At 38.6% G+C, this 26065-nt stretch overlaps 1 protein-coding gene and 2 long non-coding RNA genes across 6 annotated transcripts in view; 2 read left to right on the top strand and 1 right to left on the bottom strand.

The window, feature by feature from the left end:
- On the top strand, positions 1-21041 carry LOC128492925 (uncharacterized). Its single transcript, XR_008354145.1, has 2 exons — positions 1-80; positions 20779-21041. It is a non-coding gene; the product is annotated as an uncharacterized LOC128492925 (long non-coding RNA).
- The window catches only part of LOC128492927 (uncharacterized), a 193981-nt gene extending 168945 nt beyond the window's left edge, over positions 1-25036 (bottom strand). The window contains exons 1-2 of the long non-coding RNA XR_008354147.1: positions 25021-25036; positions 2-75 (exon numbers count right to left, since the gene is read on the bottom strand). This is a non-coding gene — a long non-coding RNA (uncharacterized LOC128492927). The remainder of the gene's footprint in view (position 1; positions 76-25020) is intronic.
- EBF1 (EBF transcription factor 1) overlaps positions 1-26065 on the top strand; it is a 166225-nt gene that overhangs the window by 41995 nt on the left and 98165 nt on the right. The window lies entirely within an intron of this gene.

Genomic DNA, 26065 nt, shown 5'->3' with positions numbered 1-26065 from the left:
CCCCCCCCCCCCTTTTTTTTTTTTTTTTTTTTTTTTTTTTTTTTTTTTTTTTTTTTTTTTTTTTTCTTCTTTTTTCTCCTGTTTGTTCGTTTGTTTGCCCCCTCTCCTTTCTTCCCCGATTTCCCTCTTCTCCCCTTCCCCTTGTGTTTCCCCCTTTTTCACCTGGTCCCAGTACTGGGATCTTTGCCCTCCAGGGCTGTTCCGTCCCCTTTTTTTTTTCTTTTTTTTTCCACTGCCTGATGGCGTATGGTGCCACGACCTGGGGACTCTGCCTACGGGTTGGCCCATTCCCTGGGAGGGTTTTCCTTCCCATGACTATTTACACTAACTCATATCGTGCTTATGTTTACCAGGCATGGTCCTGGATGTAGCTGTCTCTGTGCCTTTTTTTCCTCATGTTGGTTTCCTCCTCACTACCTTAGTTCGGTGAGGCCTGAGACTTTCAGCAACACCAGTGACGTCGCTGTTGCTTTGTGTATGCACTTGTGTTACGTTACATTGGTTAATATCTGACGATGTTTCTGTTATTTGCACGTCATAATCTCACACAAAAAAACGAAAAATGGGCGTCTGGGCGCCGCTTTACTCTGACCTATATGTATTTTCTTTGCATGTTCTGTTATATGCTGTGCCTGGATGCCAATAAAAACCTTTTTAATCGAAAAAATTCCATTCATTTTTCAATTTAAGTATTTACTTAGACGTATTTCATGTCCCTAAATCAAAGAACCCTCTACTGTTTAAACATATGAATGCTTCGCTCTTTAAGGGGTTAAAGAAGGATATGTGCTAAAAAGGAAATACTTTGAAAAAAAGTTGTGCAATGCAATACCCACCCTCTTGAAGACTGATTTTTACATTGCATTGTGAAGAAGGGGTTAAAGGTTAAATTTCTAAACATGTTTATTTGTTTTAATCAAGGAAAGATGGCCTGGCTCTTTAAATAACATCAACAGCTCTTTCCAGTACAAACCCAGAGACTCCGAGCAGACCTGACCTATGCCACAGGTCATAATGAAATAATATGTCTGTGTCATTTTTAGCTTTCTCATATTTCTTGACCCCCCCCCGCAACCCTATAATTTAGAATACCAGGGCAGATCGAGGGGGCAGATTTGTTACAAATTTTGAGTTCTTCTCTCTATTTCCCCCTAAAAGAACCTTTAGGTTTCTGGTATGTCAACAAAGAACTATTGAGTTCCTCAACTGTCTCATGATCACTTTCAGCTCTGCGGAGTACTCCTGATCACGCTGTGAAGTGTAGGTTTTTTTTGCTCTTTAGACTATTTGGTGGTTTCAGCTCGCCAATGGAGTAAGGTAGCTCAAATCTATACCGGACTGGGGAATTCAATCGTTCTTGGCACTTTAAGCAAGTGGCAAACCACATATGGGTGACTACGGTCTACTTCAGTCACTGGGCCACCGGGCATGTGACCACTGAACGTTTCATGGATTCTTCAACAGCTTTTCCGCTGTGCAGTGAAAGAGTTAAATGTTAGCTTTACCCATGTTGCAAAGGCTGGTATCCCTATTTGTGTCTCCATAGTGACAAGGAACGATGAGGTCTACTTCATCTGCTGAAACGTACACCAAATCAATGGCCCATCTCTTTATAGCAGGAGCCGCTAAGGGTTATACTCTCTACCTTTTTTTAATGAACCCAGTAGAGTCATCCAATCTCTTCTCACCTGTACGGCCCGCGCTCATCAGCCTCTCGAAATCTTTTTAATTAACGTAACGATGCTGAAGGATTCAGTCGAATGGCTCTAATGTGCGTCAGTGTACTTAAGTTTGTACTATGGTTTCTCACTTCCCTTTTTTTATATTCTTTTATATTCTAAGTTCAAATGTGTCGTTTCGGTGGAAGGTATGGTTCCGTGGACCCGTGGAATAACACAAGTGGTTTCATTCTTTAACTTTTCACCCCTTTAGTAGATGTATCCCTGTTTGGTCTGCCGAGGAACTTCAGTTCCATCCTGCTTCTCCCACATCCCTTCGTGGCCTCCTGGACCTCTAGTATTGTAGAGGAGACAGATCTGTCTTCCACCCTGAAGTGAGGGTTCGATGTCATAACTTCACACCCCTAATTCCCAGCAAAATTAGGAATCAGTGAAAGAGAAGGGAAGAGAGACCCGTGACATAGTTGAAATGTCTTCTCATCTATTAGATCATCTACTTAGGAGGTCCATGGTCTTGAGGTCCTGATGCAGGTGGACCTCCTAACAGCTACCCAAACAAATATACATAGACATTCTATTATAGAAAGAACATTCCTATCTGAAGAAGTCTTAAATAATGAGTATCCTTTATAATATGTTGTATGTTGCAGTTCATTATGGCAAAAATATATTTCTTTGAATGTGTTCCAACTGAAGAATTCCAGACTCTGTGTATGGTCCTCATGTGGCTCTTGGGTTGTCATGTAGGCTTTTCTGGAGGATTCTAAGACTTTCCTGAATATAGGTATGAAAAGCCTTTAGTGTGACCCTTCAATGACCACAAAGAGACAAGGCCTTTCGTTAACCGTAGGTTGGCAGCCTTCTGCTGTTGTGGGTTAGAGGATAATGAGAATTGTAGCCTATACACAAATGACGTGCCAGAAATTGCTTATCACGGCCACTGACCATGTAAATATAATCTGAGGTTTGGCAAAGTCAGTGAAGATTAAGTATGCAGAGAGTGATGTATGCGGCCATTGAGATCACTTTAAATACAGCCCTTTGAGCACCGGTCTGCACCTCTCACTTAGAAATACTTGTCGCGGTATTTGACATTGCTTTATAGTTCACTATCTTTTATTTGCCAAGCCGCAGGAAAGCAGAATTTTGGGGTTAGGATTAAATAGTTTTGGATAAAGCACATTTATATCAAATTCAAATAATAAAAAAAAGGCAATATTATCGTTTATTTTCTCAAAGATCTCAATACTGACAACTGCTTATATTATGAATACTGGCGTTTTTTTGGTTTTCTGCTCAAAAAGATTTTTACAAGGACTTCCTACCGTTTTTTTGGAATTTTATGTAACCAAATTCCTTTTTCCTGATTGGCTGCTCACTTTAACCCTTCACGGATCAAGTGACGTAGCAATCAACAGGGTTAAAAATATCTGTTTTTCGCCCCCATAACAACAAAGAGCGTAAGCAGTTGAAAATGCAGGTCGGCGCGTGAACGGCACAGCATACGGATAACACTCGGGCCTTGTGATTGACAATTTTGGTGTTTATTCAGGAAACCTGTGGGAAAAGGCACCCCTCCCCCCACAAAGCTGCGGCTGATTAAATCAGAAACAGCTCCTGATCAATACTATTAGAAATCTCGGTCTGGAACTCTCTGGGAGTCAGGGCACGTATAGCTTGCCTTCTTTGTAACAGCATACAAAGTCAGTATACATCATTTCAGGATTGGGATGAAGGTGCTACACGTGCAGTTTAGGCGGGGGGATAGATAAGTGGAACAGACTCCCAGCAGAAGTGGTAGAGGGTAATACAGTGAGGGAATTTAAACATGCATGGGATAGGCATACGGCTCCTGATTCTCATTATGAGAAAGTGAGTCTGCAAGGGAGCAGGGCTATAAGTCTGTTGGGGGCAGGGCTAGCCACATATGGAGGTGGGGCTAGTTGCACATGGGGCAGGGCTTGCTTTAAGAGGACAGGAAGTAGGAGGAGAAGCATGTGGTCTCCTGCCCGGAGAAGGCGGAAACTGACCCGGAGACTCAGGGAAGCAGTGCTTCAGCCAGACATTTCCAGGGTATGGGTGTGATTTTTATTGTAGTTTTGTGATACGCAATTTGTTAATAGGTGGAAAACTCTTTTCATTTATACAACATAAAGTATATCAATTGCCTCAAAGAGTAGCATCCCATCCATGTGCAGTCAGCACCCTTTTTACTCATTTCATGAGTTCTCACCATACCTTGGCTTAATTGGGGCAGTTGTTAATTTAATCGGGCCTGCTAGCGAAACCATAATAAAGCAACTTCAAGGCAGAACAATTAAAATAATAATGCTATATCGCTTAACAAATTAAGCCGGCCTAATCACAGATGTGGAAGTAGACGGCGGTCCCCATTGTGAAGGCCACGATATACCAAGCTAGTTTGAAAATGTTATTATTTTTAATCACAAGGAAAAGCGAATACTCCTGTTAATAGCAATTTTTTTATGTTATTTAATGAAGTGATTCCTGGCTGTCACTTTTTTCTCCACTTTTACAGGGCAGTCCCTCAGGATCACAGCTAAACTAGAGGTAGGACTATAGTTTATGAGCAGTAAATTGGGAGCAATTAGCCTTTGCATTGATGCTATCGGAGGAGCGAACAGATGACAATTTGCTGCGAAACTCCTTCTGTGTCATTAACGTACCCGCAAGACCCCTCCGGCACTTGACTGGTTAACTATTTACATCTGGGATCATTTTAACATTTCTTAGCTGGATAATTATCCGCAATTTGTTTATTTTTTGCAACAGATGCTCAGGAAAAAAAAAGGAAAAGAAAAAAAAAAAAGGTCCGTCTTCAAAAAAAAACAAAACGTGTAAAGAAGTCAGATACGGCAAATCGAGAAAACATGACATAAGACAAGGAAGTGGTTTATTTTTGTTTTGATTTATGGCAGAATTTAATTGAGGAAAACTGTATGTGTTGTGAATTTAATGAAGTGTGCAGAGGCGGTTATTGTAGCGAGCAGTAAATCACAGGTTAGAAGGGACGGCGCTGTTTGGCGGAACACGGATCCGTACAGTTTCCTAGCTCAGTAGTGGCATTGTAGGTAGGTATGAATCGGCCTTTTGGATGCACAGAATTTTCGTTTTTTTGCTATAAATCGCAGCACAGGCCCGTTCATACACATACGTGCACTGTGGGTGAAACGACGGCGGCGCAGAGGTAGAAGAGAGAGGGGCAGTCTCTGTTTGTGTTGTTTCTAGCTACTCAAAGCTGAGCAATGCTGAACGGAAAGACTCTGGCTCCACATTGTCGCCACCGAAAGCAGAAACATGAGTCGCACATGTGGTGTGAGAGAGGGAGAGAGAGAGAGGGGGTGGGTGGCAGCTTCGCTTGCCTTATCTAAAGGGGGTCTATTCACTAGACTTGTGAATCTGAGAGAGAGCTAAGACTAGAATGACACCAGGATGGAACAGAGTGAAGTCTCTTCCTGATGACTTATAATAGTGCACTCTAAATTGGGGCGGCGAGGAAAAAAAACCTTTTTATATATATATATATATAAATATGAAGTAATATAAATAAAAGAACGGTCGGTGACAAAACACTCAAGATCAAAAATTAAAATGAGACATTTAATTTTTTTACATATACATCGGAGTAGTAACCATATTCTGTATTGATTTAGTTTATTTTGTCGTTTTGTGGTTTATTTTGTAGTTCACTTATCAAGTCCAAAAAAAGAACAAAATTGATCAAATAAATAAAGTGAAACAAACCAAGTGAATAACAAAAAAAAATATATTTTATGTGGCTCTCGGAATGTTAAAGAGTTGGAGCCGTTACGTGGTCACTGTGTGATTTGCAATGCATTTTGGGGGTTTTCGCGTTGGACAAAGACTTTGCGCATCCTAAAATGCAAAGGCAACAAATGAAACAGCTTACGGATATCAACCCTTTCTTACGAAACTGTAGAAAAAGAGAATTCTGTAGTATTCTCTGATTTACAAGGTAAAATAGGCATAAGGTAACAAAAAAACACAAGAGGAGGAAGGAATTTTCTGTAACACTTTCTCTGTAACACCTCGGAACGTGCAACGAGAAAGAGCTTCCCCCTCCTTTCAGTAAAACACAAAATCTTCTTTTTTTTGAGCATTATAAATTAATTACGAGATATATTTAATCTGGCTTTCTCTTTCATATCAATTTTATTCCGTGAATAAAATAAAAAATATTCTGTGAATAAAATAAAAAAATATTCTGTGAATAAAATATGGTTTAGTAGAGACTCCAATCAAAACCTATCTAAAATGAATAAAGAAACCCGTTTTTCTATGAATTAATCAGGGAATTGGGGCTGGCACACTAAAGACACTCGAGACATCAGATGTGAGTTACATGTTGAGAATAATTTTAGCAAATGGCAACGCAAAGTGTAGAAATTAATGGGTTTGGTGGGAGACTCTTAGTGTCATTAGCTTTTCTGAAATGTTTTTAATGTAATCTTTCTTCTGAAAAAAATCAAATTATCGGAGAGAGAGCAGGAATTCTGGAAATGAGTTTATCAATTAGGATAGTATTCCAGAAAATAACTTTATTTTGAGAAAAAAAAATAGCTGTTAACAATACTCTAAGTGGCAAATGTATTCAGATATTAAAGTATAAGACGGGGTGGGGAGGGTAGTGGTTTAACACCCCCCCCCCATCCGCCATCTCCACATTAATATAATTGCTACCAAGCCACGCTGAAAGGCCTTTGGGCTTAAAAAAAAATCACTAGGGTAAAGTTTCATTTCGCCAGGCGAAAATTGGACTCTCCACTTAAGAAAATTGACTAGCAATTATATGTCACAAGCACTAACATCGGGGCCTTTTCTGATTAAAAATAATAATTTAGACAAGCTGCAAGAATTTTATTGTGGGAACGGAAGAGCGAGAGATGATTTTACCAAGACGTCTTGTGAAAGGAAATAAAAAGACAGCAAATCAAGTTTTTTTTTTCTTTAAATAACGAGATTTAAATAGGGATAACTGGGGAATAAAAAAAAAAAAAAAAAGCCCATAAATTTACAGTTGGAACTAGAATGTTTATCTCTTTTGTGGTTTAGATTCTTAGTGAATTGGACAAATGGAGATTGCCGTATTAGGCCAAGAGAAAACGGAGTCTTTAGTCGAAGTTCGTACCTTTTTATGGGGGCAGAATAGAAAAAAAGACACAAAGTTACTGAAGTTCCATTAGCATCTTTTTTTCTGTGTTGTCCTAATAAAATATATCAGATTCAACTCAAGAATTAAATAATTAAGGGAGAAAAGAAAAACATGAAAGAAGTTTGAAAGTACCAAAAAAAAATAGTAATCATTATTTTATTTTTAAGTAAAAAAATGAAGTTTAGAAGCTACATAAAAAAAGCTATATAAAAAATATAATAGTGTTTAAAAAAATAATAATTGTAATTATTAATTATATATATATATATACTGTATATAATATATATAAATATATATATATATCTGCCAGATATTCCTCTTCATTAAGTTATCACTTCCTATGAAGTTACTGATTGTTGTTGGTTGGTTCAGGCAGCCTTGGTAAGAGTAGATGAGAAGAAGAATTTGGGCTACTTAGGGATTTTCTGACATACTATTATTTATAGTACCTGATATACTGTCTTGTTCAAGATGATTAGGTAGAAAGGGGAAAAAAAGATATACATAAAGAATTGACAATTTGATATACGATACAATATTATGTAAGCTGTGTTTAACTGTAAATAGGATCACAACATTTGTAGACCAAGCTGTGTATTCCCTCTTGCGAATTAAACTGTTGATGTGTAAATGCATTTAATTAGTGATTTTATTAAAACATATTTCCCATTCTGTCATTAGACATTATTATGTAAATACATTCGGCTGCAGAATTAGAATTGTCTTATGATTGCTGATGAGTGTACACACATTTCTATTTTTAAGCGGCATTTTCCCAGATTCAATTATAGCTTTTACAACTAGAACAAAGCACAAGAGTGAGGGGTTTGAGAACACTATTATTTGTTGAATACAAAGTAACATAAGTCAAAGGAACAAGGGAAAGAGCGATCTCCCATTGTTTTGGTAAATAAAGGAAATAAAGGGCTTATATAGGGATATATATATATATATATATATATTTTTATTATTATTATTTTTTTTTTATTTTTTTTGAAGGGCTTCATGTATAGAATACAGAATTTAGGGTATATTTTCGGAAACAAGAAAGGATGGCAACCTGGCTTTTAGGATTCATCCAGCCCTTGGAGTACCTACCCTACTGGAGTTTAGCTGCGATCAATCGATGGGGATGGTCCTCTGTAAGGGTGGAGCCGGCTCCATTTATGGTCTGAAGGGTGGGAAGTACCTTGGGAGTAGCAAGTAGTGGGCAGAACCTGGGCGGGGAGTGGGCGTGAACAAACACTGCTATCCCGCCCAAAGATTCAGGAGACTAATCTAAAAAAATATACTGGCTCCTAAAAATGTACAGTAGGGTTCTATAAAGAATTCTGCAGCCTTAGATAAACAGATTCTTGCCACGTGTTATTAAAACGCTAGAAGGTAAAAAAACAAATATATATATATTTTCAGGTTTTAGGTTAAATTATTAGTCTTCTAGGTCTGCCCCTCCTCTATCAATGGCCTTAGCTGGTTTTGTTTCTAGTGGGTCTTACCCCTGGGGGCCTGGATGTGAACGTCTCAGCCGCTCTCTCTCTCTCTCTCTCTGAAATATGTATCTGTGTTATTTTTAAAGAGAATATAAATAATTTTTCAATATGATGGCCTGTCTGGGGAACAGAACATAGAGCTAAATCACAAGTAAAAAAAGGTAAAAATAACAATATCCAAGCCTCCAATATCTTTTTGTTACTGGCAGGTTTTTTTTATCAGCAATCGTAGATTTTGGATTGCACAAAAATGCCTGTAAATTTAAAATAGAGATTTTTGATGATCATCCTATCACCGGTCAGCATCTATTGAGTAGCGAGTCTGGTCTTCATGCAAGCCAGCGAACATGTATGGATGGATGTAGGATCCACTAATAAGATTTGTAGGCCCTATATCTACTTGGCCTAAAGTATTGAGCTCTTTCCAATGTGGTGGGTTCTCTAGACTTGTTTTCAGTAACGTACCTGATTACATAAGCTAAGCCAATAGCTAGTGGTGCTAACTAGTTTGGTGCCATTAAAATTGGATTGGTCTTTGCATTGGATCAAGTCCATTTTGCTGGGCTGCTGCCCAGACCACCATTTTCCAGGGATCAGGGCTAGTCACATATTGGGAGGCAGTTTGCCCCAGTCAGAAGTAGTGAAAAGTGGACAGTGAGTAGGTAGGGAGTTGGGGGCATAGCAAGAGTGGGCAGTGGGTGTGGCCAAACACCACGTCCCTCCCCAGAGGTTCAGGACTCTAACCCAGAGTTCCAAAGAAGTAGCACCTCAACCAGAGACCCTGGATCCAACCCAGCAAGTTCCCAACTATGCCTATAATTTGCACATAATGTGTGTGTATAGCTGGTCGGGCAGCTATAGAACTATATATATATATATATGAATATATATATATAAATATGTGTGTGTGTGTCATGATGCCGTCACCACCAAAATCTCAGCACCTAAATACAGTTTTCTACAACAAACAGAAAATAGTATTTCCTTAAATGTACTGTTTTTTAACAAAGGCAGTGCTTACATAACTCTGTAGTCAATGATACCATATTTAAATGTTTTCTTAAGCATATAATAGATGATGCGTGCAAAGAAGGAGCTTGCAGGAGTCAGCCCCATACATCATGCAATTATTAATGATCTTGTCGTGCTTAATGGATGGCTTTGTGTGTTTCTGCTTTAAGACACAAATGGCCCTTTTTGGGGGTAATAAAGTGCCTGCATCAAATTAAGGGACTGGGTTGGCAGACATGGAATCCCCCCCCCCCCGCATTTCAAAAGAGTGTAAGAATAAAATAAAATTCCTTTAAAGAGGATTTCCCTTAACCCTTAGCATACCATTAACCTAATCGAGAAGGTTATTGTAGCTGGAGTAATTGCAGCTCACCCTACCCCAAACTAATATATCTGTACTTGTATAATCGTAGGAAAAGTCATATGTCATGTATAAGTAATGTAACAAAACACTCGGAATGGGTTTTAATGTTGGGAAAACTTCAAATGTGAAACCACGCAATCAATAAGGAATCCATGTGTCCAATATAAGCAATTTGTATATGGCCTCATTGCCAGTAAAGTGGTGGGATGGTTTCTATCAGGACGTAATGCCGTCATTTAAGATTTAGCGCAGATACTGCAGACTCTTGATACGTATGAATAATATAATCCAAAAAGGCAATTTGAAGTGGGCTCTGTCACCTAAAAACGAAGTTAGTCAATAAAACAATCATGGTTTATCTATAAGGGCAATTGTGATGCCTTTTAAAGGGGGTCTTATCATCACAGCAAGAAGTGGAAGGGTCCGGTCTGCGGTAGTGTTCCATCAGTTGCTATGGTGATAAGACCACTTGTTAGTCTTAGCCCTAGAATCAGTTTCAAGAGATGATCTGTATTCTATCTGCACAGACCTCCATTGATTTTTCAGCTCGGATGGGATCAGTGGATCTCCCCAACTGGCCTTTGCTCCCAACTGCCGACAAAATAGGGTCAGTAGAGATAGCATCAGACTGTACCGTGAGAACCGGGACTGTTGGGAGGTATGCAAGTATACCACCTCCTCATGTCTCCAAGATTCATAGCCAATGATAAAAAAATGTCCCCATTGAAATCAATGGGAGCACTTTCTGTGCATGGGGGTCCCATTAAGCCCCCTGGAATACGTTGTGTATACATTGACACTCGGCTATCATGCGCATTAAGCTAAGAATGTATCTTTCGTTTTATTAAATCGTGATACGCTAGGCCAGCGCAGGAGCATTCTACCTCTTAGATATTAAAACATAACACAGAAAATAAGGTGTATCCGTTGGGGAGGACCAGCGCGCCCTAAGAGTTTTTCAGTTTTTATTTAATAAAGTGTTTGTTCGGTGACACATTTTCCTTTGAAACTAATTCCAAAAGTGATTCTTTCTTCGTATTAATGGGTTTTCAACAGAGGATTCCCTTGTAATTCCTGCCGCAACAACCTGGTTTGATGAATGTATTGTCTTCCTCCTGACAGTGGAATATTGTGTGTGTAGGAGCTCTAAAGCCCAATACATAAAATCCGCAGTTATTAGAAGATTATTCTTTTTTTTCCCCTTTGATGCCAAAGGGGCCTATAAAATGTTATGTTCCAAAGGAATCATCAGCCTCTCCAACAACACCGGGGATTAACCTGTTGAAGGCAGGAGGGAACCTTATAATTCTAGGCACTTTAATGATTAACCCTTTGCATGCAATCATACTGTACAAGAACTGCTTGGACCAGCTAGATGAAGATTTAAGGAATTTCTCAATAATTTTAGTCCTTAATGGGCAAACGGGTGTTTTACGGAACCATGATTAACTGTTTGTGTGCAAAACACACAGTCTCCTTTCTCGACACTTTGGCATTTCAATGGTTATGGCTGTAACAAAAACCAATACTAATTATTGGATCGTCTCCCTAAATTCTGCATGTCTACACAACCAGATAAATCTCCTGCCTTCGGTGTGTCGGCAAGCCTGACGCTGCAGATTGTAAGCTCCTCAGGGCAGAGCATCTTCCTCTGTGTTCTAAAATGGCCATTATTTGTAACAGTTGGTTTCACGGTATAGCAAACCTTGGAAGCCTGGAATCCATTCCTGGCAGTCGATAAATAATGTGTCCGTTCATTACCTGCATTCCTACGCATTGCTGTCAGAACAACAGAAATTAGGCAGCTGTCACGGTGACATCTTTGTGGCAGTATTGTATCTGTTTTGTGGACAGTGGATTTATTTAGGTGACACCGTAGCATAGATGGCTAGTTAGTGCAAACAGATTAATGGTCTGAGAAACTGGTTCTTAAGGACCAAGACAAATGTTAGCTAGATAGAGGTAAGAAACTCTCTTATTGCCCCTTTAAAGAGCTGTGTTATTTGTTTTTTTTTCAATTATTTTAGCACTTTCAAGGAAATCATTATTTTTAATATTGATCTATACTTCTCTGGCAAATAATTGTTTCGAAGCCTCTCCTGGAATGTATACTTATTAACCGATAACTGATCAACCATTAATTAATGCCATTCATCTCTTGAAACCTCTCTCCCCTTGTGCGCTAGACAGTTGTTAAAGTGGCCGGTCACTATTAAAATGTATAGAGTTGTACCATGCTAACCTTAAAAGGAAAAAGAGCTAATTTGGTAGAGATTATACCGTATTTGTCTGACTGATCTATAGTGGATGGATTGCAAGCTTTTAGATCTTTTCTCTGAATAAGCACCTGCGTTTGGGATGTTACCCAAGCAGCACTTCGTGATACGCCAGGAAACTATGATATAGCGTACGTAGTGAGTTCTCTACGTTCCATAAGTGGTCCTGAGACTGGCTGGTATCAAACTCTTTGGGTCTGAAATTCAAATAGGCCTCCAGCTGCCAACCCTCTATAAGACCCCCAAAGTGGTTTAGATTCTGCCTACAAAGCCAGCTGGCACTCCAGAGGTTAACAAAAGGCTAATGTCTTTGATTCCCGGAATTCGAGTCATTCTCATTCTCATTGCTCTGTTTGTCCTGCAGATAAGGGAGATTTCCATAAGTGAAGACTTAAAAGATTTCCTTTGGAAATCCCTTTTCCTGTTTTTTTTTTTCTGTGTTACTCGCTCCTACCCCCTTTTTTTCACATTTGCATCCTGGATCAACACCTCTAGATATGGCCTTAAGGCGCTATTTAATTCCAAATGTGATTAAGCAGTAGCTGTCATGGCTATCGCCAAATTTTAGTTGACATAAAGTGCTACTTTTTGCTCGTCCCCTATTCTATAACATCCTGAAACAATGTAAAGCTTCCCTGGGGTTGATAACCTATCCTCGATACAATGTAGATACAATTTCGGTCCTGAATTTGTTAGTCCGGTTTTATGTCGGCAGAAAAAAGGAAATGTCATCATAGGCGGAATGCCACAGGACACGGATATCATGTCACGTATTATAACCCTGGGGTCCAGGAGGAAGGCTGATCTTTTATACAGTATATACAAAGTAAAGCATAATAGACATAGCGAGATAAATAGAATATTTCATTCCGTATGAATATCCAGACATCTACAATCAATAGGCTGATAAATCAATAGGCAGACAGATGGATAGATAGATTAACAGATCAATGAGATAGGCAGTCAGGTGGCGAGACTGATAGACAGATGGCAGCCGGTCATAACGCAGTGTTAAATGGATGCGTAGCCAGAGATAGATGAAAGACAGCTAAATGGATAGATAAATTAATAATCTGATAGATAATGGATGGATAGATAGATAAATAGACAGGTTTTTCATTTATAACTTTTGATGGAAGGGGGTAATTCTAGTGTGGGTTTTAAATTGGTCTCCCACTGGGGTAGCATTTAATTTCATGGTTCTACACACAATTCCACTCTGATTCCCGGGTCCTGCTCCTCTTATATCTACGGCAGACAAGCTCCACCCCCACACATGACAGGTCACTCCTCCTCAACCCCATCCCACCACTTCCTCCTCCGAGGGAGATAGAGTCGCCAAGGAGACCAGCACAGAAAGTCAATCCATTCCATTGGCTGTTAGAAGACCACATAAGCACCAAAAATCACTCATTCTAAATAACAAAAAAAAGTGATTTTTTTTGGGGGGGGCGATTGTCTTTTTGTGGCGTTTGCCGTGTAACTGTAGCTTTCAAACTAATATTTGCGTCCCGTGTATCCATCAGCCTACAGCCTCCTGACAGTTCCTCACATGAGAAACGTTTCCGCTGGCACCACTTCAAAATAAATCACAGCCACTGAAAATAATGACATTTAAATGTTATTATGAATAAGTGTTTAAAATTTTAAATCCCTAAGATTTATGACTTACACGTTACGGCTTCTGTAATTTCTCTTAAAAAAAAAACGTAGAAAAAGACATTTTTTTTCCCACCCGTCTCTTTCAAAGAGAGTACGAATAACATTCTAATTAAATATATTTCCAGATATTCTCCGCCAGAGATCCCGTTACAAGTCAAACCCTATAATAATCCTGTTGAAACCGTATTCATATCTGTAACGCGGATTGAGGGATTTTCCTATTAATTGTATCAGGACGTGCTTACGGCACATGGTGTATAAATAAATAAAACATGGTGATATCCATATGTCAGTTTCCATATATTATGCTCCCAGCTTTTTTTTTTTCTTTTTTTTTTTCTAATAATTTTACAAATGTTCTCTCTGTAGTGATATAAAGCCCTGTCTATCTCTGGGCTCCGAGCTTCTAGGCAGTGTTTCCATAATGTAATTTAATTAATGTATTCCTTTATTTTATTAACATAGCACATTACATGAACCCCGGACATTTTATTAAACAGGAGTCACACGAAGGCACCCGTGCCTCCTACTTTAATTGAGTGGCTTCCTTTAACACTTTAAGTACCTCTTAAATCAATGTAAGCAAGCCTTACGTGGTTCATAGGGTTAAACCAGACTGTTTTTTAAACCCACTACCTTCTCCTGTTTTTTTTTTTTTTTTTATATTTTTTTAAAATTCAATAAGGAATATTTTTTTAAATTTCCCTTCTGTTTACTTAGAGAAAAAAAAAAAAATATTTAGAGTAAATAGTTTTTCCTGTTTCTGTCGCTGGTTTTAGGCGGTTGTATACAGGATCACATTTTGCAGCAGCCATAAAGCACTCTTGTGCTGGGGTCAGCAGTGGCATATTGTGGCCTAGGCCGACTAGCCTAGGCCCCAGGAGGGGGGGGGGCGGCCACTCTACCGTATAACAGAGGGGCCGTTACTGTTCATTGGACTGGTTAAAATGGAGATTACAAGTTTTTAACGCTATGGAGGGCGGAGCCCTGGGATATGACGTCATAACCCGCCGCTTAGCAGTAAGGACGGTGATGCAAAAAGGGGCGGCCAGTGTGGCTGCCCTGTCTTAAGCATAGGCAGTACCAAAGGTAAAGACATCAGCGCTGGTTAAGGAGTATGATGACGTTTAAAATGTATATATATTATATCACATTTTACCAGAAAAAAAGACTAAGAATTGCATCCACATTTGAAAAAAAAAGAAAAGAAACAAAATTAACATTAATAGTTTGTTGCTTGAGGGAGACAAATGCAGCCCAGCCTCAGAGGAATATATTTTTGTTACATAACGATTATAGACATCTTTTTTATCGCTCTTCAGAATTGCGGATTCTTATATGAAAGCAGTTTATTGCTAAATTACCTTGGCAACGAGATTTATGGCTTTTATCTGTGGTTCAAGTAACAAAAATTGTAAAGTGATCCAGGAAATAAATACACTTAAGCAATGTTAAAATCCATTTCTACAGAAATGTTATGTACACAAGGAGAAAATTCATTTTAAACCATTCGGTGCCAGAAAGGCCTACTACGCAACGATTTACTGGCAGCGATGGAGTCGTGTTGCAGCCTGTCTGTCTTTAGTATTCCTGGGCGATACGGGTACCACGTTTCCATGGTAACGCATACAGGTCAGGCCTTTTCACTGTCAGGGTGTACCTAAACCATGGGCATTGTCACGGAAGTGGGCGCTATGAACTTCCCCCTATATTATATAGCTCGGTACACTAAATACATCCTTGTCATGGTGTTTATATCATGGGAGCAGCCATCTTGACTTCCTGTTCTCAGGAGCTGCAGGTTTAATCCTCCCCAGTATGTTTCAAGTTGCTGATTGTTGTTGATTGGCTCAGGCGTCTTTCTAAGGGTGGTGGAGGGAGACGGGAAAGAACTTAAGGACAGAAAATTGACTAAAGACTGCTGGTTCTGCCCCAAGACCGCTTACAAAAATCTGATTCAGGCAGATAATTACCATTGTACAGCACTACGGAATATGATGGCAGTAAATAATAACAAAAATAATAATTACTGATATACATATTTTCCCACATGATCTATCTCATGAATTATCAATTTGCAAGAACCCAACACGTAGGGCATTATTATATATATCTTATATATGATGTTAGTAAGATACCCTTCTTTATTACTTTGTGGTTTCAACGTAAAAAAAAATGTCTATTTTGGCTACTGAGTATTTTCAGAATCTCTGACCCCAAAAATGAGAAGCCAATACAGAAATATTGGCAAAAGAATGAATTATGGGACCACTTGGGCACGTTCTTCAGTAACAAAAACAAAACAAAAGGATAACAAAGGAGGTTGCCTGTGGACAATAGGGGTGATTGTCTCAACCTTTTGCCTGCGTTCCTCCTTCTCACCAAGCTTCTCTGTTTCTCTCAGCGTGATGCACTATTCAGGCCAAGGCAGAGTAAATGCAATAAAATAAATAAAAACCAGTCTCTGGGCTGTCAGACAGAACTGGAAAGGCCAAGGGTCATCGAGCTCAAGCAGAGGAACCTTTATCGACTAGCTGTCAAGGTGGTGCCTGGGACGCAAGGAGGAGAAGCGAGCATTGCTTCGGGTCCAATTTCCATAATTGCTCACTGCCTTTTCGACTCCAACCTTTCACGAAACGCACAACAAAATATATATATATTGCTGGGCCGTATCGATCAGCTATTGGACTAAATAATTCACTTAGTATTTATTAGCTGACCCCCAAAGGTTAAAAAATGCACTGACGTGACACGTAAAAATATATAATTCATTAATCCGACCCTGGCTTTATTACTACACGGTAGGATTAACAGCTTTGGGACAGGACAGATGTAATTATTTATTTATTAGCGTCCAAAGGCTGCATCCAAAAAAAAAAATACAAAAAAACACGAAAAGATTTATAGATAAACTAGCTGAGGTTCCTAAAATAAACAGAGACTCGTTCTCCGTGATATCATAGCTTGGTCGTGTTTTTTTATGTTTTTTATGTTCCCCCGATGTACAAGAATCGCGTTCTATTATAGACCAAAGATGGTCTTCTTCATAACTAGTATCTATACATAAAGTTTTTAGAGCGGCTCTCAAACCATTGTCACTTCCATCTCTTTCCCAAACTGTATATTTTTTTCCCCCCATTTTTTTTCCCTTCTCTTTATTCCGACGCACTCCTGAAGATGTAGCTGTCATATTTAACAAAACCAGCAATGCTAATACAAAATATATATATATATAAAATTTTTCACATTGCCGCCACTGAAACATGAAAGCGGCAACTTAAAAAAACCTGTCAGATATTCACTGAAACTACAAATACTCCAAGAATTCCTCGCCGGATCGGGGATTTTTGTGTGGAAGTTGTAAACGCTAAATGTGATTAAATATTTAATATTTAGTCGAGGTTTTTACATGACTTTTTTGTTTGCGTGTCAGACAACAAGAGGCATATCTGTTCGAAGACCTTGTGTCGTTGTGTTTTCATGTTTGTTTTTTTTAAGGAACCCTATGGTTTTTTTATTGAGCATTTTTAATGAATTTTAATGTTGATGTGTATTTTCCCCTGATACATTAATATACTTTTACAGATCTAGAACAGTTGCTTTTCACTTTGTCTACTGCCCCCCTAGCAGCAACTTGAGACATTAGCTACAAGGCTGATGGTAAAACTTAGTTATTATTTTTATTTTTATTATTATATTTTATTTATATAGCGCCAACAATTTACGCAGCGCTTCATACAATACATATATTCAAGGGGCATGGCAAGACTAGAATGAAAAGACTAAGAAAAATTAGGTGGAGAGAGCCCTGCTCCTAACCATGAGCCTACAGATTCTGCCATCGGCTTGCAAGGTCGTTTGTGGCTCATTAATGATAAAGAAAGAAGTGTTACTTGGGCAAAATTAAGCAAATCATATGAAAGGATCAAGTTATAAGAATATCAAAGAACTGAATAGAGAAGATGGCAGAGTGAAAGGACCAGTCATAGTTCGTTATTGATGACATCAATGAAAGCTTCCCCCAACTTAAACAAGAGAGCTCAACAAGTCAAAAGGTGGTCAGGTCCCATCAGGATGGGAGGAGAGCAAGTTGGAGTTAGCTCAAAATGTCTGACTTTGGTTATCCGCACATGTCCAGAAGTCTTCTTGAAGGGTTACTGGTATGAGGTGAGTCTGTCTCTGGTTGTGCGGGGGCTTTAATGAGGCACTTTGATATCTGGGTGAAATCTGGCTTGGCTCTTTCCACACCACCGTTGGCTCACCTACTACCCACAACCAAGGTGGGTTAAAACAGGTAGCTGGGGATGTTCTAGAGGCTATATGTCTTCTAATGATTGTAACACTGTGACTGTCCACTCGAGAATTTTCAAGATCTCAGCTCCTACCAAGAATTAAATGGACAATAAGTTATCAGCCTAGTACAACGTTATCATTATAACGAAGTGCTCGCTCAATTCCTACTGGGGATCAACATTTTTTGGAGAGTAATATTTAATGCTTCATAGCATACTAAGTAACGTATTTTTAATGATACAATCATTGTATTTCCTTTTCGTTGGACGCCAATCACTAATTTTTATACTTCCCTCCTATACTCCCGGCCAAACAAAAAAAAAAAAGAGGCTTCCTAACTTTGTATAGACTTTTTCCTGGCTTCCCTGGCTGCATCCTCCCAAAATCTTACCACATTGTTATTTTTTTTTTCTTTCTTTTTTTTTTGTTAAGTATGATGGAAATAGCACTTTTTGAAGAATAGGAGGACACATGTTGAGTGCCGCTGAGGTAGGAGGAAGCAATCCATGATCTCAGCGTTGCTTTGTGTTTGTGGACAACTGAACTAGCGGTATCCAGGATCTGGGGTTAGAGGTGGTCTTGAGATGGCAAAAGCCAGTGGTCTGCTGCTATGTGTTTGAACAGCCTCCATTTCCTTTATTCTTGAATGGAAGGGGAAAAAAAATATGTCAAAAACTGTAAATATGTTTCGAGAGGCGCTTTTAAGTTTGGACAAGGAGAAAGGTCCTGTCTTGTCGAGAGGGGAAAAAAATGAGTCGCTTTTAAAGAACTGGCTTTGGTACGGTGTACGGAAATTGGGTTTCGTGTGATATTTTTTTTAACTCGTAAATATCCCATATCCTCTAATCTCGCATTCCTCAAAGCGTTACAGTTTTTGTGTGCGGAAACATTTATAGATCAACTCTCGATGTTTTTACTTTATGCTAGTTTTAGCATTTTTGTGAAAATTTTAATTATTTTGGAGAAAAAAATGGAAAAAAAAATATTTATGCTCTAATAATCTCACTTATTTCAGTTAATAGAGCATAAAAATATATATTTTTTTATTGTCAGTTTTGGTTAATTTTACTAGCACATTTACATTTTCATGTTCATTACTAATCTTTTATGTTTGTTACAAAATATTTCTCAACTAATAGTCTAATCATTTTTTTATCTTTGTAATTCTTAGTATAATTGCAAAAGAAATTAAAACTAAAGGGTGGAGGTCTGGGAGTGTGCCCAAAAATGCCCGTCGCATAACAAACAACTCAATAGTTATATAAAAATATATATAAAAAAAAGCAGCAGCTTTCACAAAAAATAGAATTTATTTTACTTTTTTAGTATTTTTGACAAGCATCTTCAAATTAAAGTTTAAAATATATGATTATGTTTGAAATAGAGTTTTGTACCCATTTTATATAATTCTACTTACATAAAAAAAAATATAGTCCTTTTCCCACAAATTCCTGAATACTAAAATAATACATGTTTTTTTTTGTTTTTTTTGGTTTGACCAAACTCACCAGAGAGAAGTTGCGCTTGATTGTATTTGTGGTTATTTCCCACATCACATACTCCAGCCACACGAAAGAAGTCTCTTTTCCCTCTGCGAATATAAGATGTTGTATATAATGTAGCGTTTCAATAAACATTGGACCGCGATAATATTCCACCATGGCCAGATGAACATATGGATCTTGTCTTCACTAATCTCTGTCGGGGAGATGTTGTGACTTCAGCGGGTACATACTCACGACTCTTTTGCTGTGAGATTTCACATAACAAAGTAACTTGTTGTTCCAGGGCCGGCCCGAGTGGGGCAATTGCCCCAGGTGGCACTTTAGAAGGGGCTTTTTTTTTTTTAAAGCGGCGGAGAGAGAGGGGCGCCGAGTGGTTTTCGCTTACCCGCTCGGCGACCCTCTCTCTCCTCTGCGAGCCCTCTAGCTTGGTCTCGGTGCCGGCTTGTAATGCTGAGCGCCGGAAGTGACGTCAATTTCCGGCGCTCAGCATTACAAGCCGGCACCGTGGCAGAGCAGGGAGACTCGCCGCAGAACTGTGTAAAGGTAAGTACAAAGGGGGGAGGGGGTAGATTATGGCGTTTAAAATGCCGCCCCTCCGGCGTCAGCAGGGGGTGGGGCGTCATTTTAAAGTTCGCCCCAGGCGGCATTTAGTCTTGGGCCGGCCCTGTGTTGTTCTTTGACGCATTCATCTGTTGGCAAAGTATTCAAGTGATGAAACTGAGGTGTCTTCTAGATGCTTAGAAGGAATCAATCACAAGGCGTTGTTAGAAATGGATTTATTTTGGATTTCACACCAAAAGTAGAAGACCAAGGTGACTGCCTAGGAAGTGACCCAATTCAGCGTGATGTGATGGTAGATAAGAAGCGTTTGATCCATCTTATCTGCCATTCTTCTTCTATAAAATACCAAACATTACTTGGCATTCTACAATTCCCTAACTGTATTAAACTCTATCACTTCTGCCGGAAGGCTGTTCCATCCATCAACCCAAGAAAAGGATACAGTATTATTAAATGTAGTCGAAGTTGATACCTCGGAGGTCTTCTTCAGGTTTCCATCAAGCCAAGATTATTTTTAGTCCCTAAACTTAAGGCAGTCTTTACAAAATAGACGATTATAAATATAAATACATAGAAATATGTATTTATTATTCAACCACACATAATTACATAGGATTTACTAGTTCTGATTATCAGTATTAATGTTAGAAAGCGACATTAGAATGTGTTTATTTCTGGTGTTTGGAACTGGTAACACGTGGTCTAGAACACAAATTCTTTGCATTATTATCACACATATAAAGATTTTTTTTTTTTTTTAAAGTTTCCATGTTGAAATGCGGATAATTTATTCCAGCGGTTCTATTTATACAGATTCAAAGGTTTCGCGCAGGGGTTAGAAGTAGAACTAGGCTTTGTGTGGGAAAATTCTTAGATGGCCAGCACGAGAAGAGAACACTGCTGGGCTGCGGTTATGGAGTATTTGCGTTCCAATCGTCGGAGCGGTGGTGAGAGAGGAAGGAACAGCGCAGTCGGAGAGCAGGGGAGAAGGAAAGAAGGGATAATTTTTTTTTTTTTTTTTTAAAAGAACAAAGTGAATTTTAAAGGTACAGTAAAACCAGCTAACAAAATAAATCTCATATCAAAACCAGTAAAAAAATTAAACATGCATGAGGTAGACATATGGTTCCAGAATCTAAGACGAAACCAAGGACAGCAAGAGAAACGGGCTGACTAGATGGGCCGAATGGGTCTGATCTGCTGGTAGATTCTATGTTTTTATGAGCGTCTCAGAAAAAAAAGAAAAAAATGACGTACCTGGCAAAGTTTTGTATTGGCCCTTCTGTCTGTTCTACTCTGTGCTCTTCTATGAAGAAGTCGGTCGCCGACTGTACAGGAGCCAGCTCTGTCCATAAAGCTCCGTCTTATGCTCTCTTAACGGACACCGAGGAGAACGACTGTGTAAACGTTACCTTTAACAGAAATAAGGTTTGTGTAATCGTTTTTATAAAGAGTCGAAAGGGATTAGTGTCACTTCGAGGATGCCTGTAGGAGGAAAACTTCTACAGAGTAATCTGTAACAATTTATAAGGAGCCCAATGGCCAGTTATAGTGTTAGAGGTGATTAGAAAGAAAAACTTGAGGAAGAAAAACAAGTAGCAGCACTTTAACATTTTAAACAGTTTACAAGGCACAGTATTTATTACCTCTAAATAATTTGTGTTGAGTCTCCAATACCAACTAACGTCCACCGTCGGATCTAATTCAGTTTTATTTCCGTAAGAAATAATCGTTTGTCAGATTGCTTACGGCACATTGCGTTTTGCCATCAAAATGCCATATTAGGCAGCAAAGTATTTTTATTACTATTGTTAAAACTAATTTCAGACCCAGGATTTCAAGGTATTATTTGCCTCCAATAATGAATCACCCACTTTGGATGGCGTTCTTGGAGGAGATCATTCACGAATCGCTCCGCCGAGAGCTCTGTTTCATCCACAAAATCCACAATAGAATTTTGTGGTATTTTATCTAGAAAGGATTTTTTTAATGCTTTATATAAAATATATTTTTCATAAACCTTACGGTTTGAAACACCCGCAGAAAGCGCCAATGTATGGAAAAGATGAGATGACACTTGGATCATACTATTGGAGACCGTGGACAAAGCCATCTCTCAGTGTTTATTTTGTATATTTTGTATAATTTTTAAGGTATATTTTTGTAATGTCCAACTTTACAGCAGGTTAGGGTCCTACATTTATTTTTATTTTTTTTTAAATTATTTTTTTTTTTAATTTTATTTTTATTTATTTATTTTTTTTTTTTTTTTTGGAAGACAAATATTTATAAGTCACATATGGGAGGAAGGTCTTTTATGAAACGTGTACCTTAGATGTTAGATGTTTTAAAATCCAAATGGAGCTGCTCAGTAAGCCAAAGACACTCAACAACAAAGTATAGTTCTTTATATTAATCTAAATATCAACAGAACAAGCAAGAGAATGAGAGCCTGGCTTCTTAGTATCTAGAGAGAATGAGGGGCAGTTGAGTGTGACCCTCCTGGTGGTGTTTAAAAGGCCAGCTATTAGTTCCATGTCAGTTCTCTTGATAATCCCAGCTGAGTAATGGAGAATGTTAACTTGACAGGAACCTGCTCGGGCTAATAAGGTTAAGAAGAAGTAGGCAATAAAAAGTACCAGTTCAATAAATAAATTAAACCACCCTATTTACACAGATTTTGCCGACAGCTCCCTTGTGGGACTCAGGATCCAGCAACATCAGGACTACGTACTTGCATGCTAATAAACAAAAAATGTTATGTTAACTTGAAATGGAATGTTCAAATAATTTCAGAATTCAACACAAAAAAATGTTTTCTTCTTCTTAAGCATACCCCCCTGCGCTGTATTCAGTAATGTACGTCGGCATTGGCAAAAAACAGTTTTTTTCTAATTTTGTTCTAATAAAGTCCCTTTTTCTGCAGACCTGGAGGCGGCCATTGCTGTCAGTCATGTGATATTTTCTGTGACTTCCCCTGATCAAACACCACACTGAGCTGATGCTTTATGGCAATGCTAATGAAGTCCGTTCCTCCACAGATTTTCATTAGTCAGAGAGTGATTAAGACTGAGCAATTCTATTGTTTGTCTAGTAGACTGGGCTCAGAGCGGGAACATCCAGCAGCCTGAAAACATTATATTACAGCACAATATTTTTGAAAATGTATTTTTGAGCTCATAAAAACGAGTGATAAAAATGATAAAACATCACTTAACTTCATTACAAAAAAAACATAATATAGCATATGATGAAAAAAATATATAGTTTAATCTCATAAAAAGTCACCTAATAAAATGGGAAAAAATATAGTTTCTAAGTGGACTGAGAGGTAACCTCAGAAAACAGTCTGTGAAATAGTTTTTAGAGCTGAAATGTTTGCCCACCCATGTCGGACAATGGATTTTTTTTTTTTTTCGTTAGTGGGGCCCGGTCTGCTTTCTGGATCACGAGCGTGAGTGGCGGTTGCATGTGTCAGACAAGTGCTGTGTATATAGCATGAAGTCTTAGATACAGAAGGCAGCTTCTTTTGATTTGATTGCTCACTGGAGCCTGCCCAAGTAACGCACCCGCAGGCCTCGTTTTTTTTTCACCATACGTCTGGTGTCAAAAATGTGACACCGGCCGGTCACTCAAAGCCCGAGACATCGAGGAGAGAAAAAAAAAATCCTCTCATCCCGTGTCCTATAACGTTCATGATGCCCGGCTGACACCGTAATTAAAATGTAAACTGACGAGCTTGTGACCTTTCATAATGAATCAGACACAAAGCCTATCATAATTAACGTTCGTAGGACGGTAACACGCATTAAAATGAGGCTCAGGCTTTGATTATCGGGGAAAGTTATACTCGTTTCGGTGTCAAAGAGATTTGGTATTTTGTTAAAGGAATTCTCAAGTGTTTGAATTCCTATTAACCCCTTAATGACAAAGCCCGTACATGTAGGGGCTAAAAAATGCATTGTTTTCAATGGGTTTAGGGGCCGCCCATTGTCCTTAAGGGGTTAAACGTCTATTTGACTGTGTATTTTAACCCCTTGAGGACAATGGGCGGTCCCTAAACCCATTGAAAACAATGCATTTTGAGCCCGGACATGCCATGGCTTTGCCATTAAGGGGTTAATAGAACTATGACATCATCACAAGAGGAAGTATGAGGCTAAATGACAGCAAGGTCATTTAAAAAGGCATGGGATAGGCATATAAGACGAGACCAACGACTGACTAAGATTTGAGTCTTTTCTGTAAAGAAGAAGGAGAAAATACTGTACATATAAAATATGATAGTGTTTAAAAAACATTTTACGTGCCTAAAAGTTGTAATGTTTTTCTAACAGATATATTTTTAAATGATACTTGCCAGCAGCCCCGATTTAGCAGGCTTAGTCCCGACGGGGGTACTTTGCATTTAACGTCCTGTTTAGAAAAGTTTTCATGAGCCACTGGGATGTCGCCACATCATCGCTCTCATTTTACTAACAATATTTTCTTAGCATCTAAAATACAAAGCCATTACAGAAGAGAATGTATTATTCAATATATATATATATATAATATATTAAAAGATAATTTAGCAGATTTTATGGTTGCCATAGAAACCGGTTAGCTCCGACTTGTGCTAATTAACTGGGTTTTACACGTTTTAGATTTGTAAATGCAAATCGCGTTTTCATGAATTATTACTTATTTTTCATTTTTATTTACAGTACTCTTACCCCGTCCGTTACTGAGCGAGCCGGAGATATTAATTAATGAGCAGGTCTTATGGAAACCCCACTTGTGCCTACAACAATATTTAGGGGCAGAGCTCCCAATTTTATCTCTGGTCCCATTCCACAGATCCTAAATTATGTGACAATTTTGAAATATTTAACTTGACCCAATTAAAAAAAACAAAATGCTTTAATCGCGTTAACAGAATTTTTTTTTTTTTTTAAATTCTAAAAATGGAAATATTCAATGAATCAATGATGATGGAATTAGACTTTTTTTTTTATTTTTTTAAAAACCAAAATAGGCTATTTTCAAGGAATTCAGCACAATACATTGCATAACTGTGTGGTTTTCCGGCTAAATATTTTGAACACCCCATTACACTTAGCCCTCCCCAATCTGTACCAATTTACCGCGTTGAATGTAAGGGGTCGGTTTGTTTGGGACATAATTTGGAAAAGACGTCATAAACCTGGTTCGTGACCAGTGTTTTTGGGGTTATACATGTTTGATGACCTGTTTAGCTGTCCTCTCTTTTTTTCCCTCTCCCTACCTTTACTAAGACTGCCTTGGCCAATCAACAGCAATCAGCAACTTAACAGTAGGGGAGAGATAACCGAAAGGGGAGGAATAATCCTGCAGAACCTGCAGAAGGTGTCTGCTCCTATCGTATAGGTGGGCTTCTAATACATATTTATTGATTATTTTAATCTCTAAGGACCATTCCATATAGTTATTGAGTGTATAGAACAGTAAAAACGTACGATTTTGGGGGAAAAACTGGCAAATCCACTTTAAGCAGGAGGGAGAATTTCAGCGCCTGAGAGTGTTCGGTGTGAATCAGCCTGATATACTCGGGATCTCACACTAAGTAGATAAATTGCAAACTCCAGCTGAGGCGCTCTCAGTTTGCTGCTGTCTACAGCTAATATAAACAGTCCCATAATAATAGTAAACAGTCTAATAACCATGTTAGGATCGCCATGTAATCTTTTAAATAAATTATCCCAGATAACGTTTTTACAGCGGCTCCTTAACGCTCGCGCCTCTCTATTTGTGCCCGTCGAGCCTTCAAAGTACGTGGTGGGTTTTTAGCTCCGAGTACTTTTGCTGTATTATTCATAAAACGGCAGCCTTGTAGTCGACAAACGATCAAAGAGTTCGCTCCCAAGGATTACAACTAATTAACAGCACTGGGATAATGGTGGTAGCTTCTGAATTCTCGTGTTCCTGCTAAGGTCAACAAGGTGGATGGTAAATGAGGGGGGGGGATGATTTAAAAAAACACATTTCCAAATAATCTTTTGGTTAGGAAAG

Source organism: Spea bombifrons, chromosome 4 (genome assembly GCF_027358695.1).
Source record: "Spea bombifrons isolate aSpeBom1 chromosome 4, aSpeBom1.2.pri, whole genome shotgun sequence".
NCBI lineage: Eukaryota > Metazoa > Chordata > Amphibia > Anura > Pelobatidae > Spea > Spea bombifrons.
The sequence above is the reverse complement of the archived record's forward strand: the minus strand, read 5'-3'. Positions and strand labels throughout refer to the sequence as shown.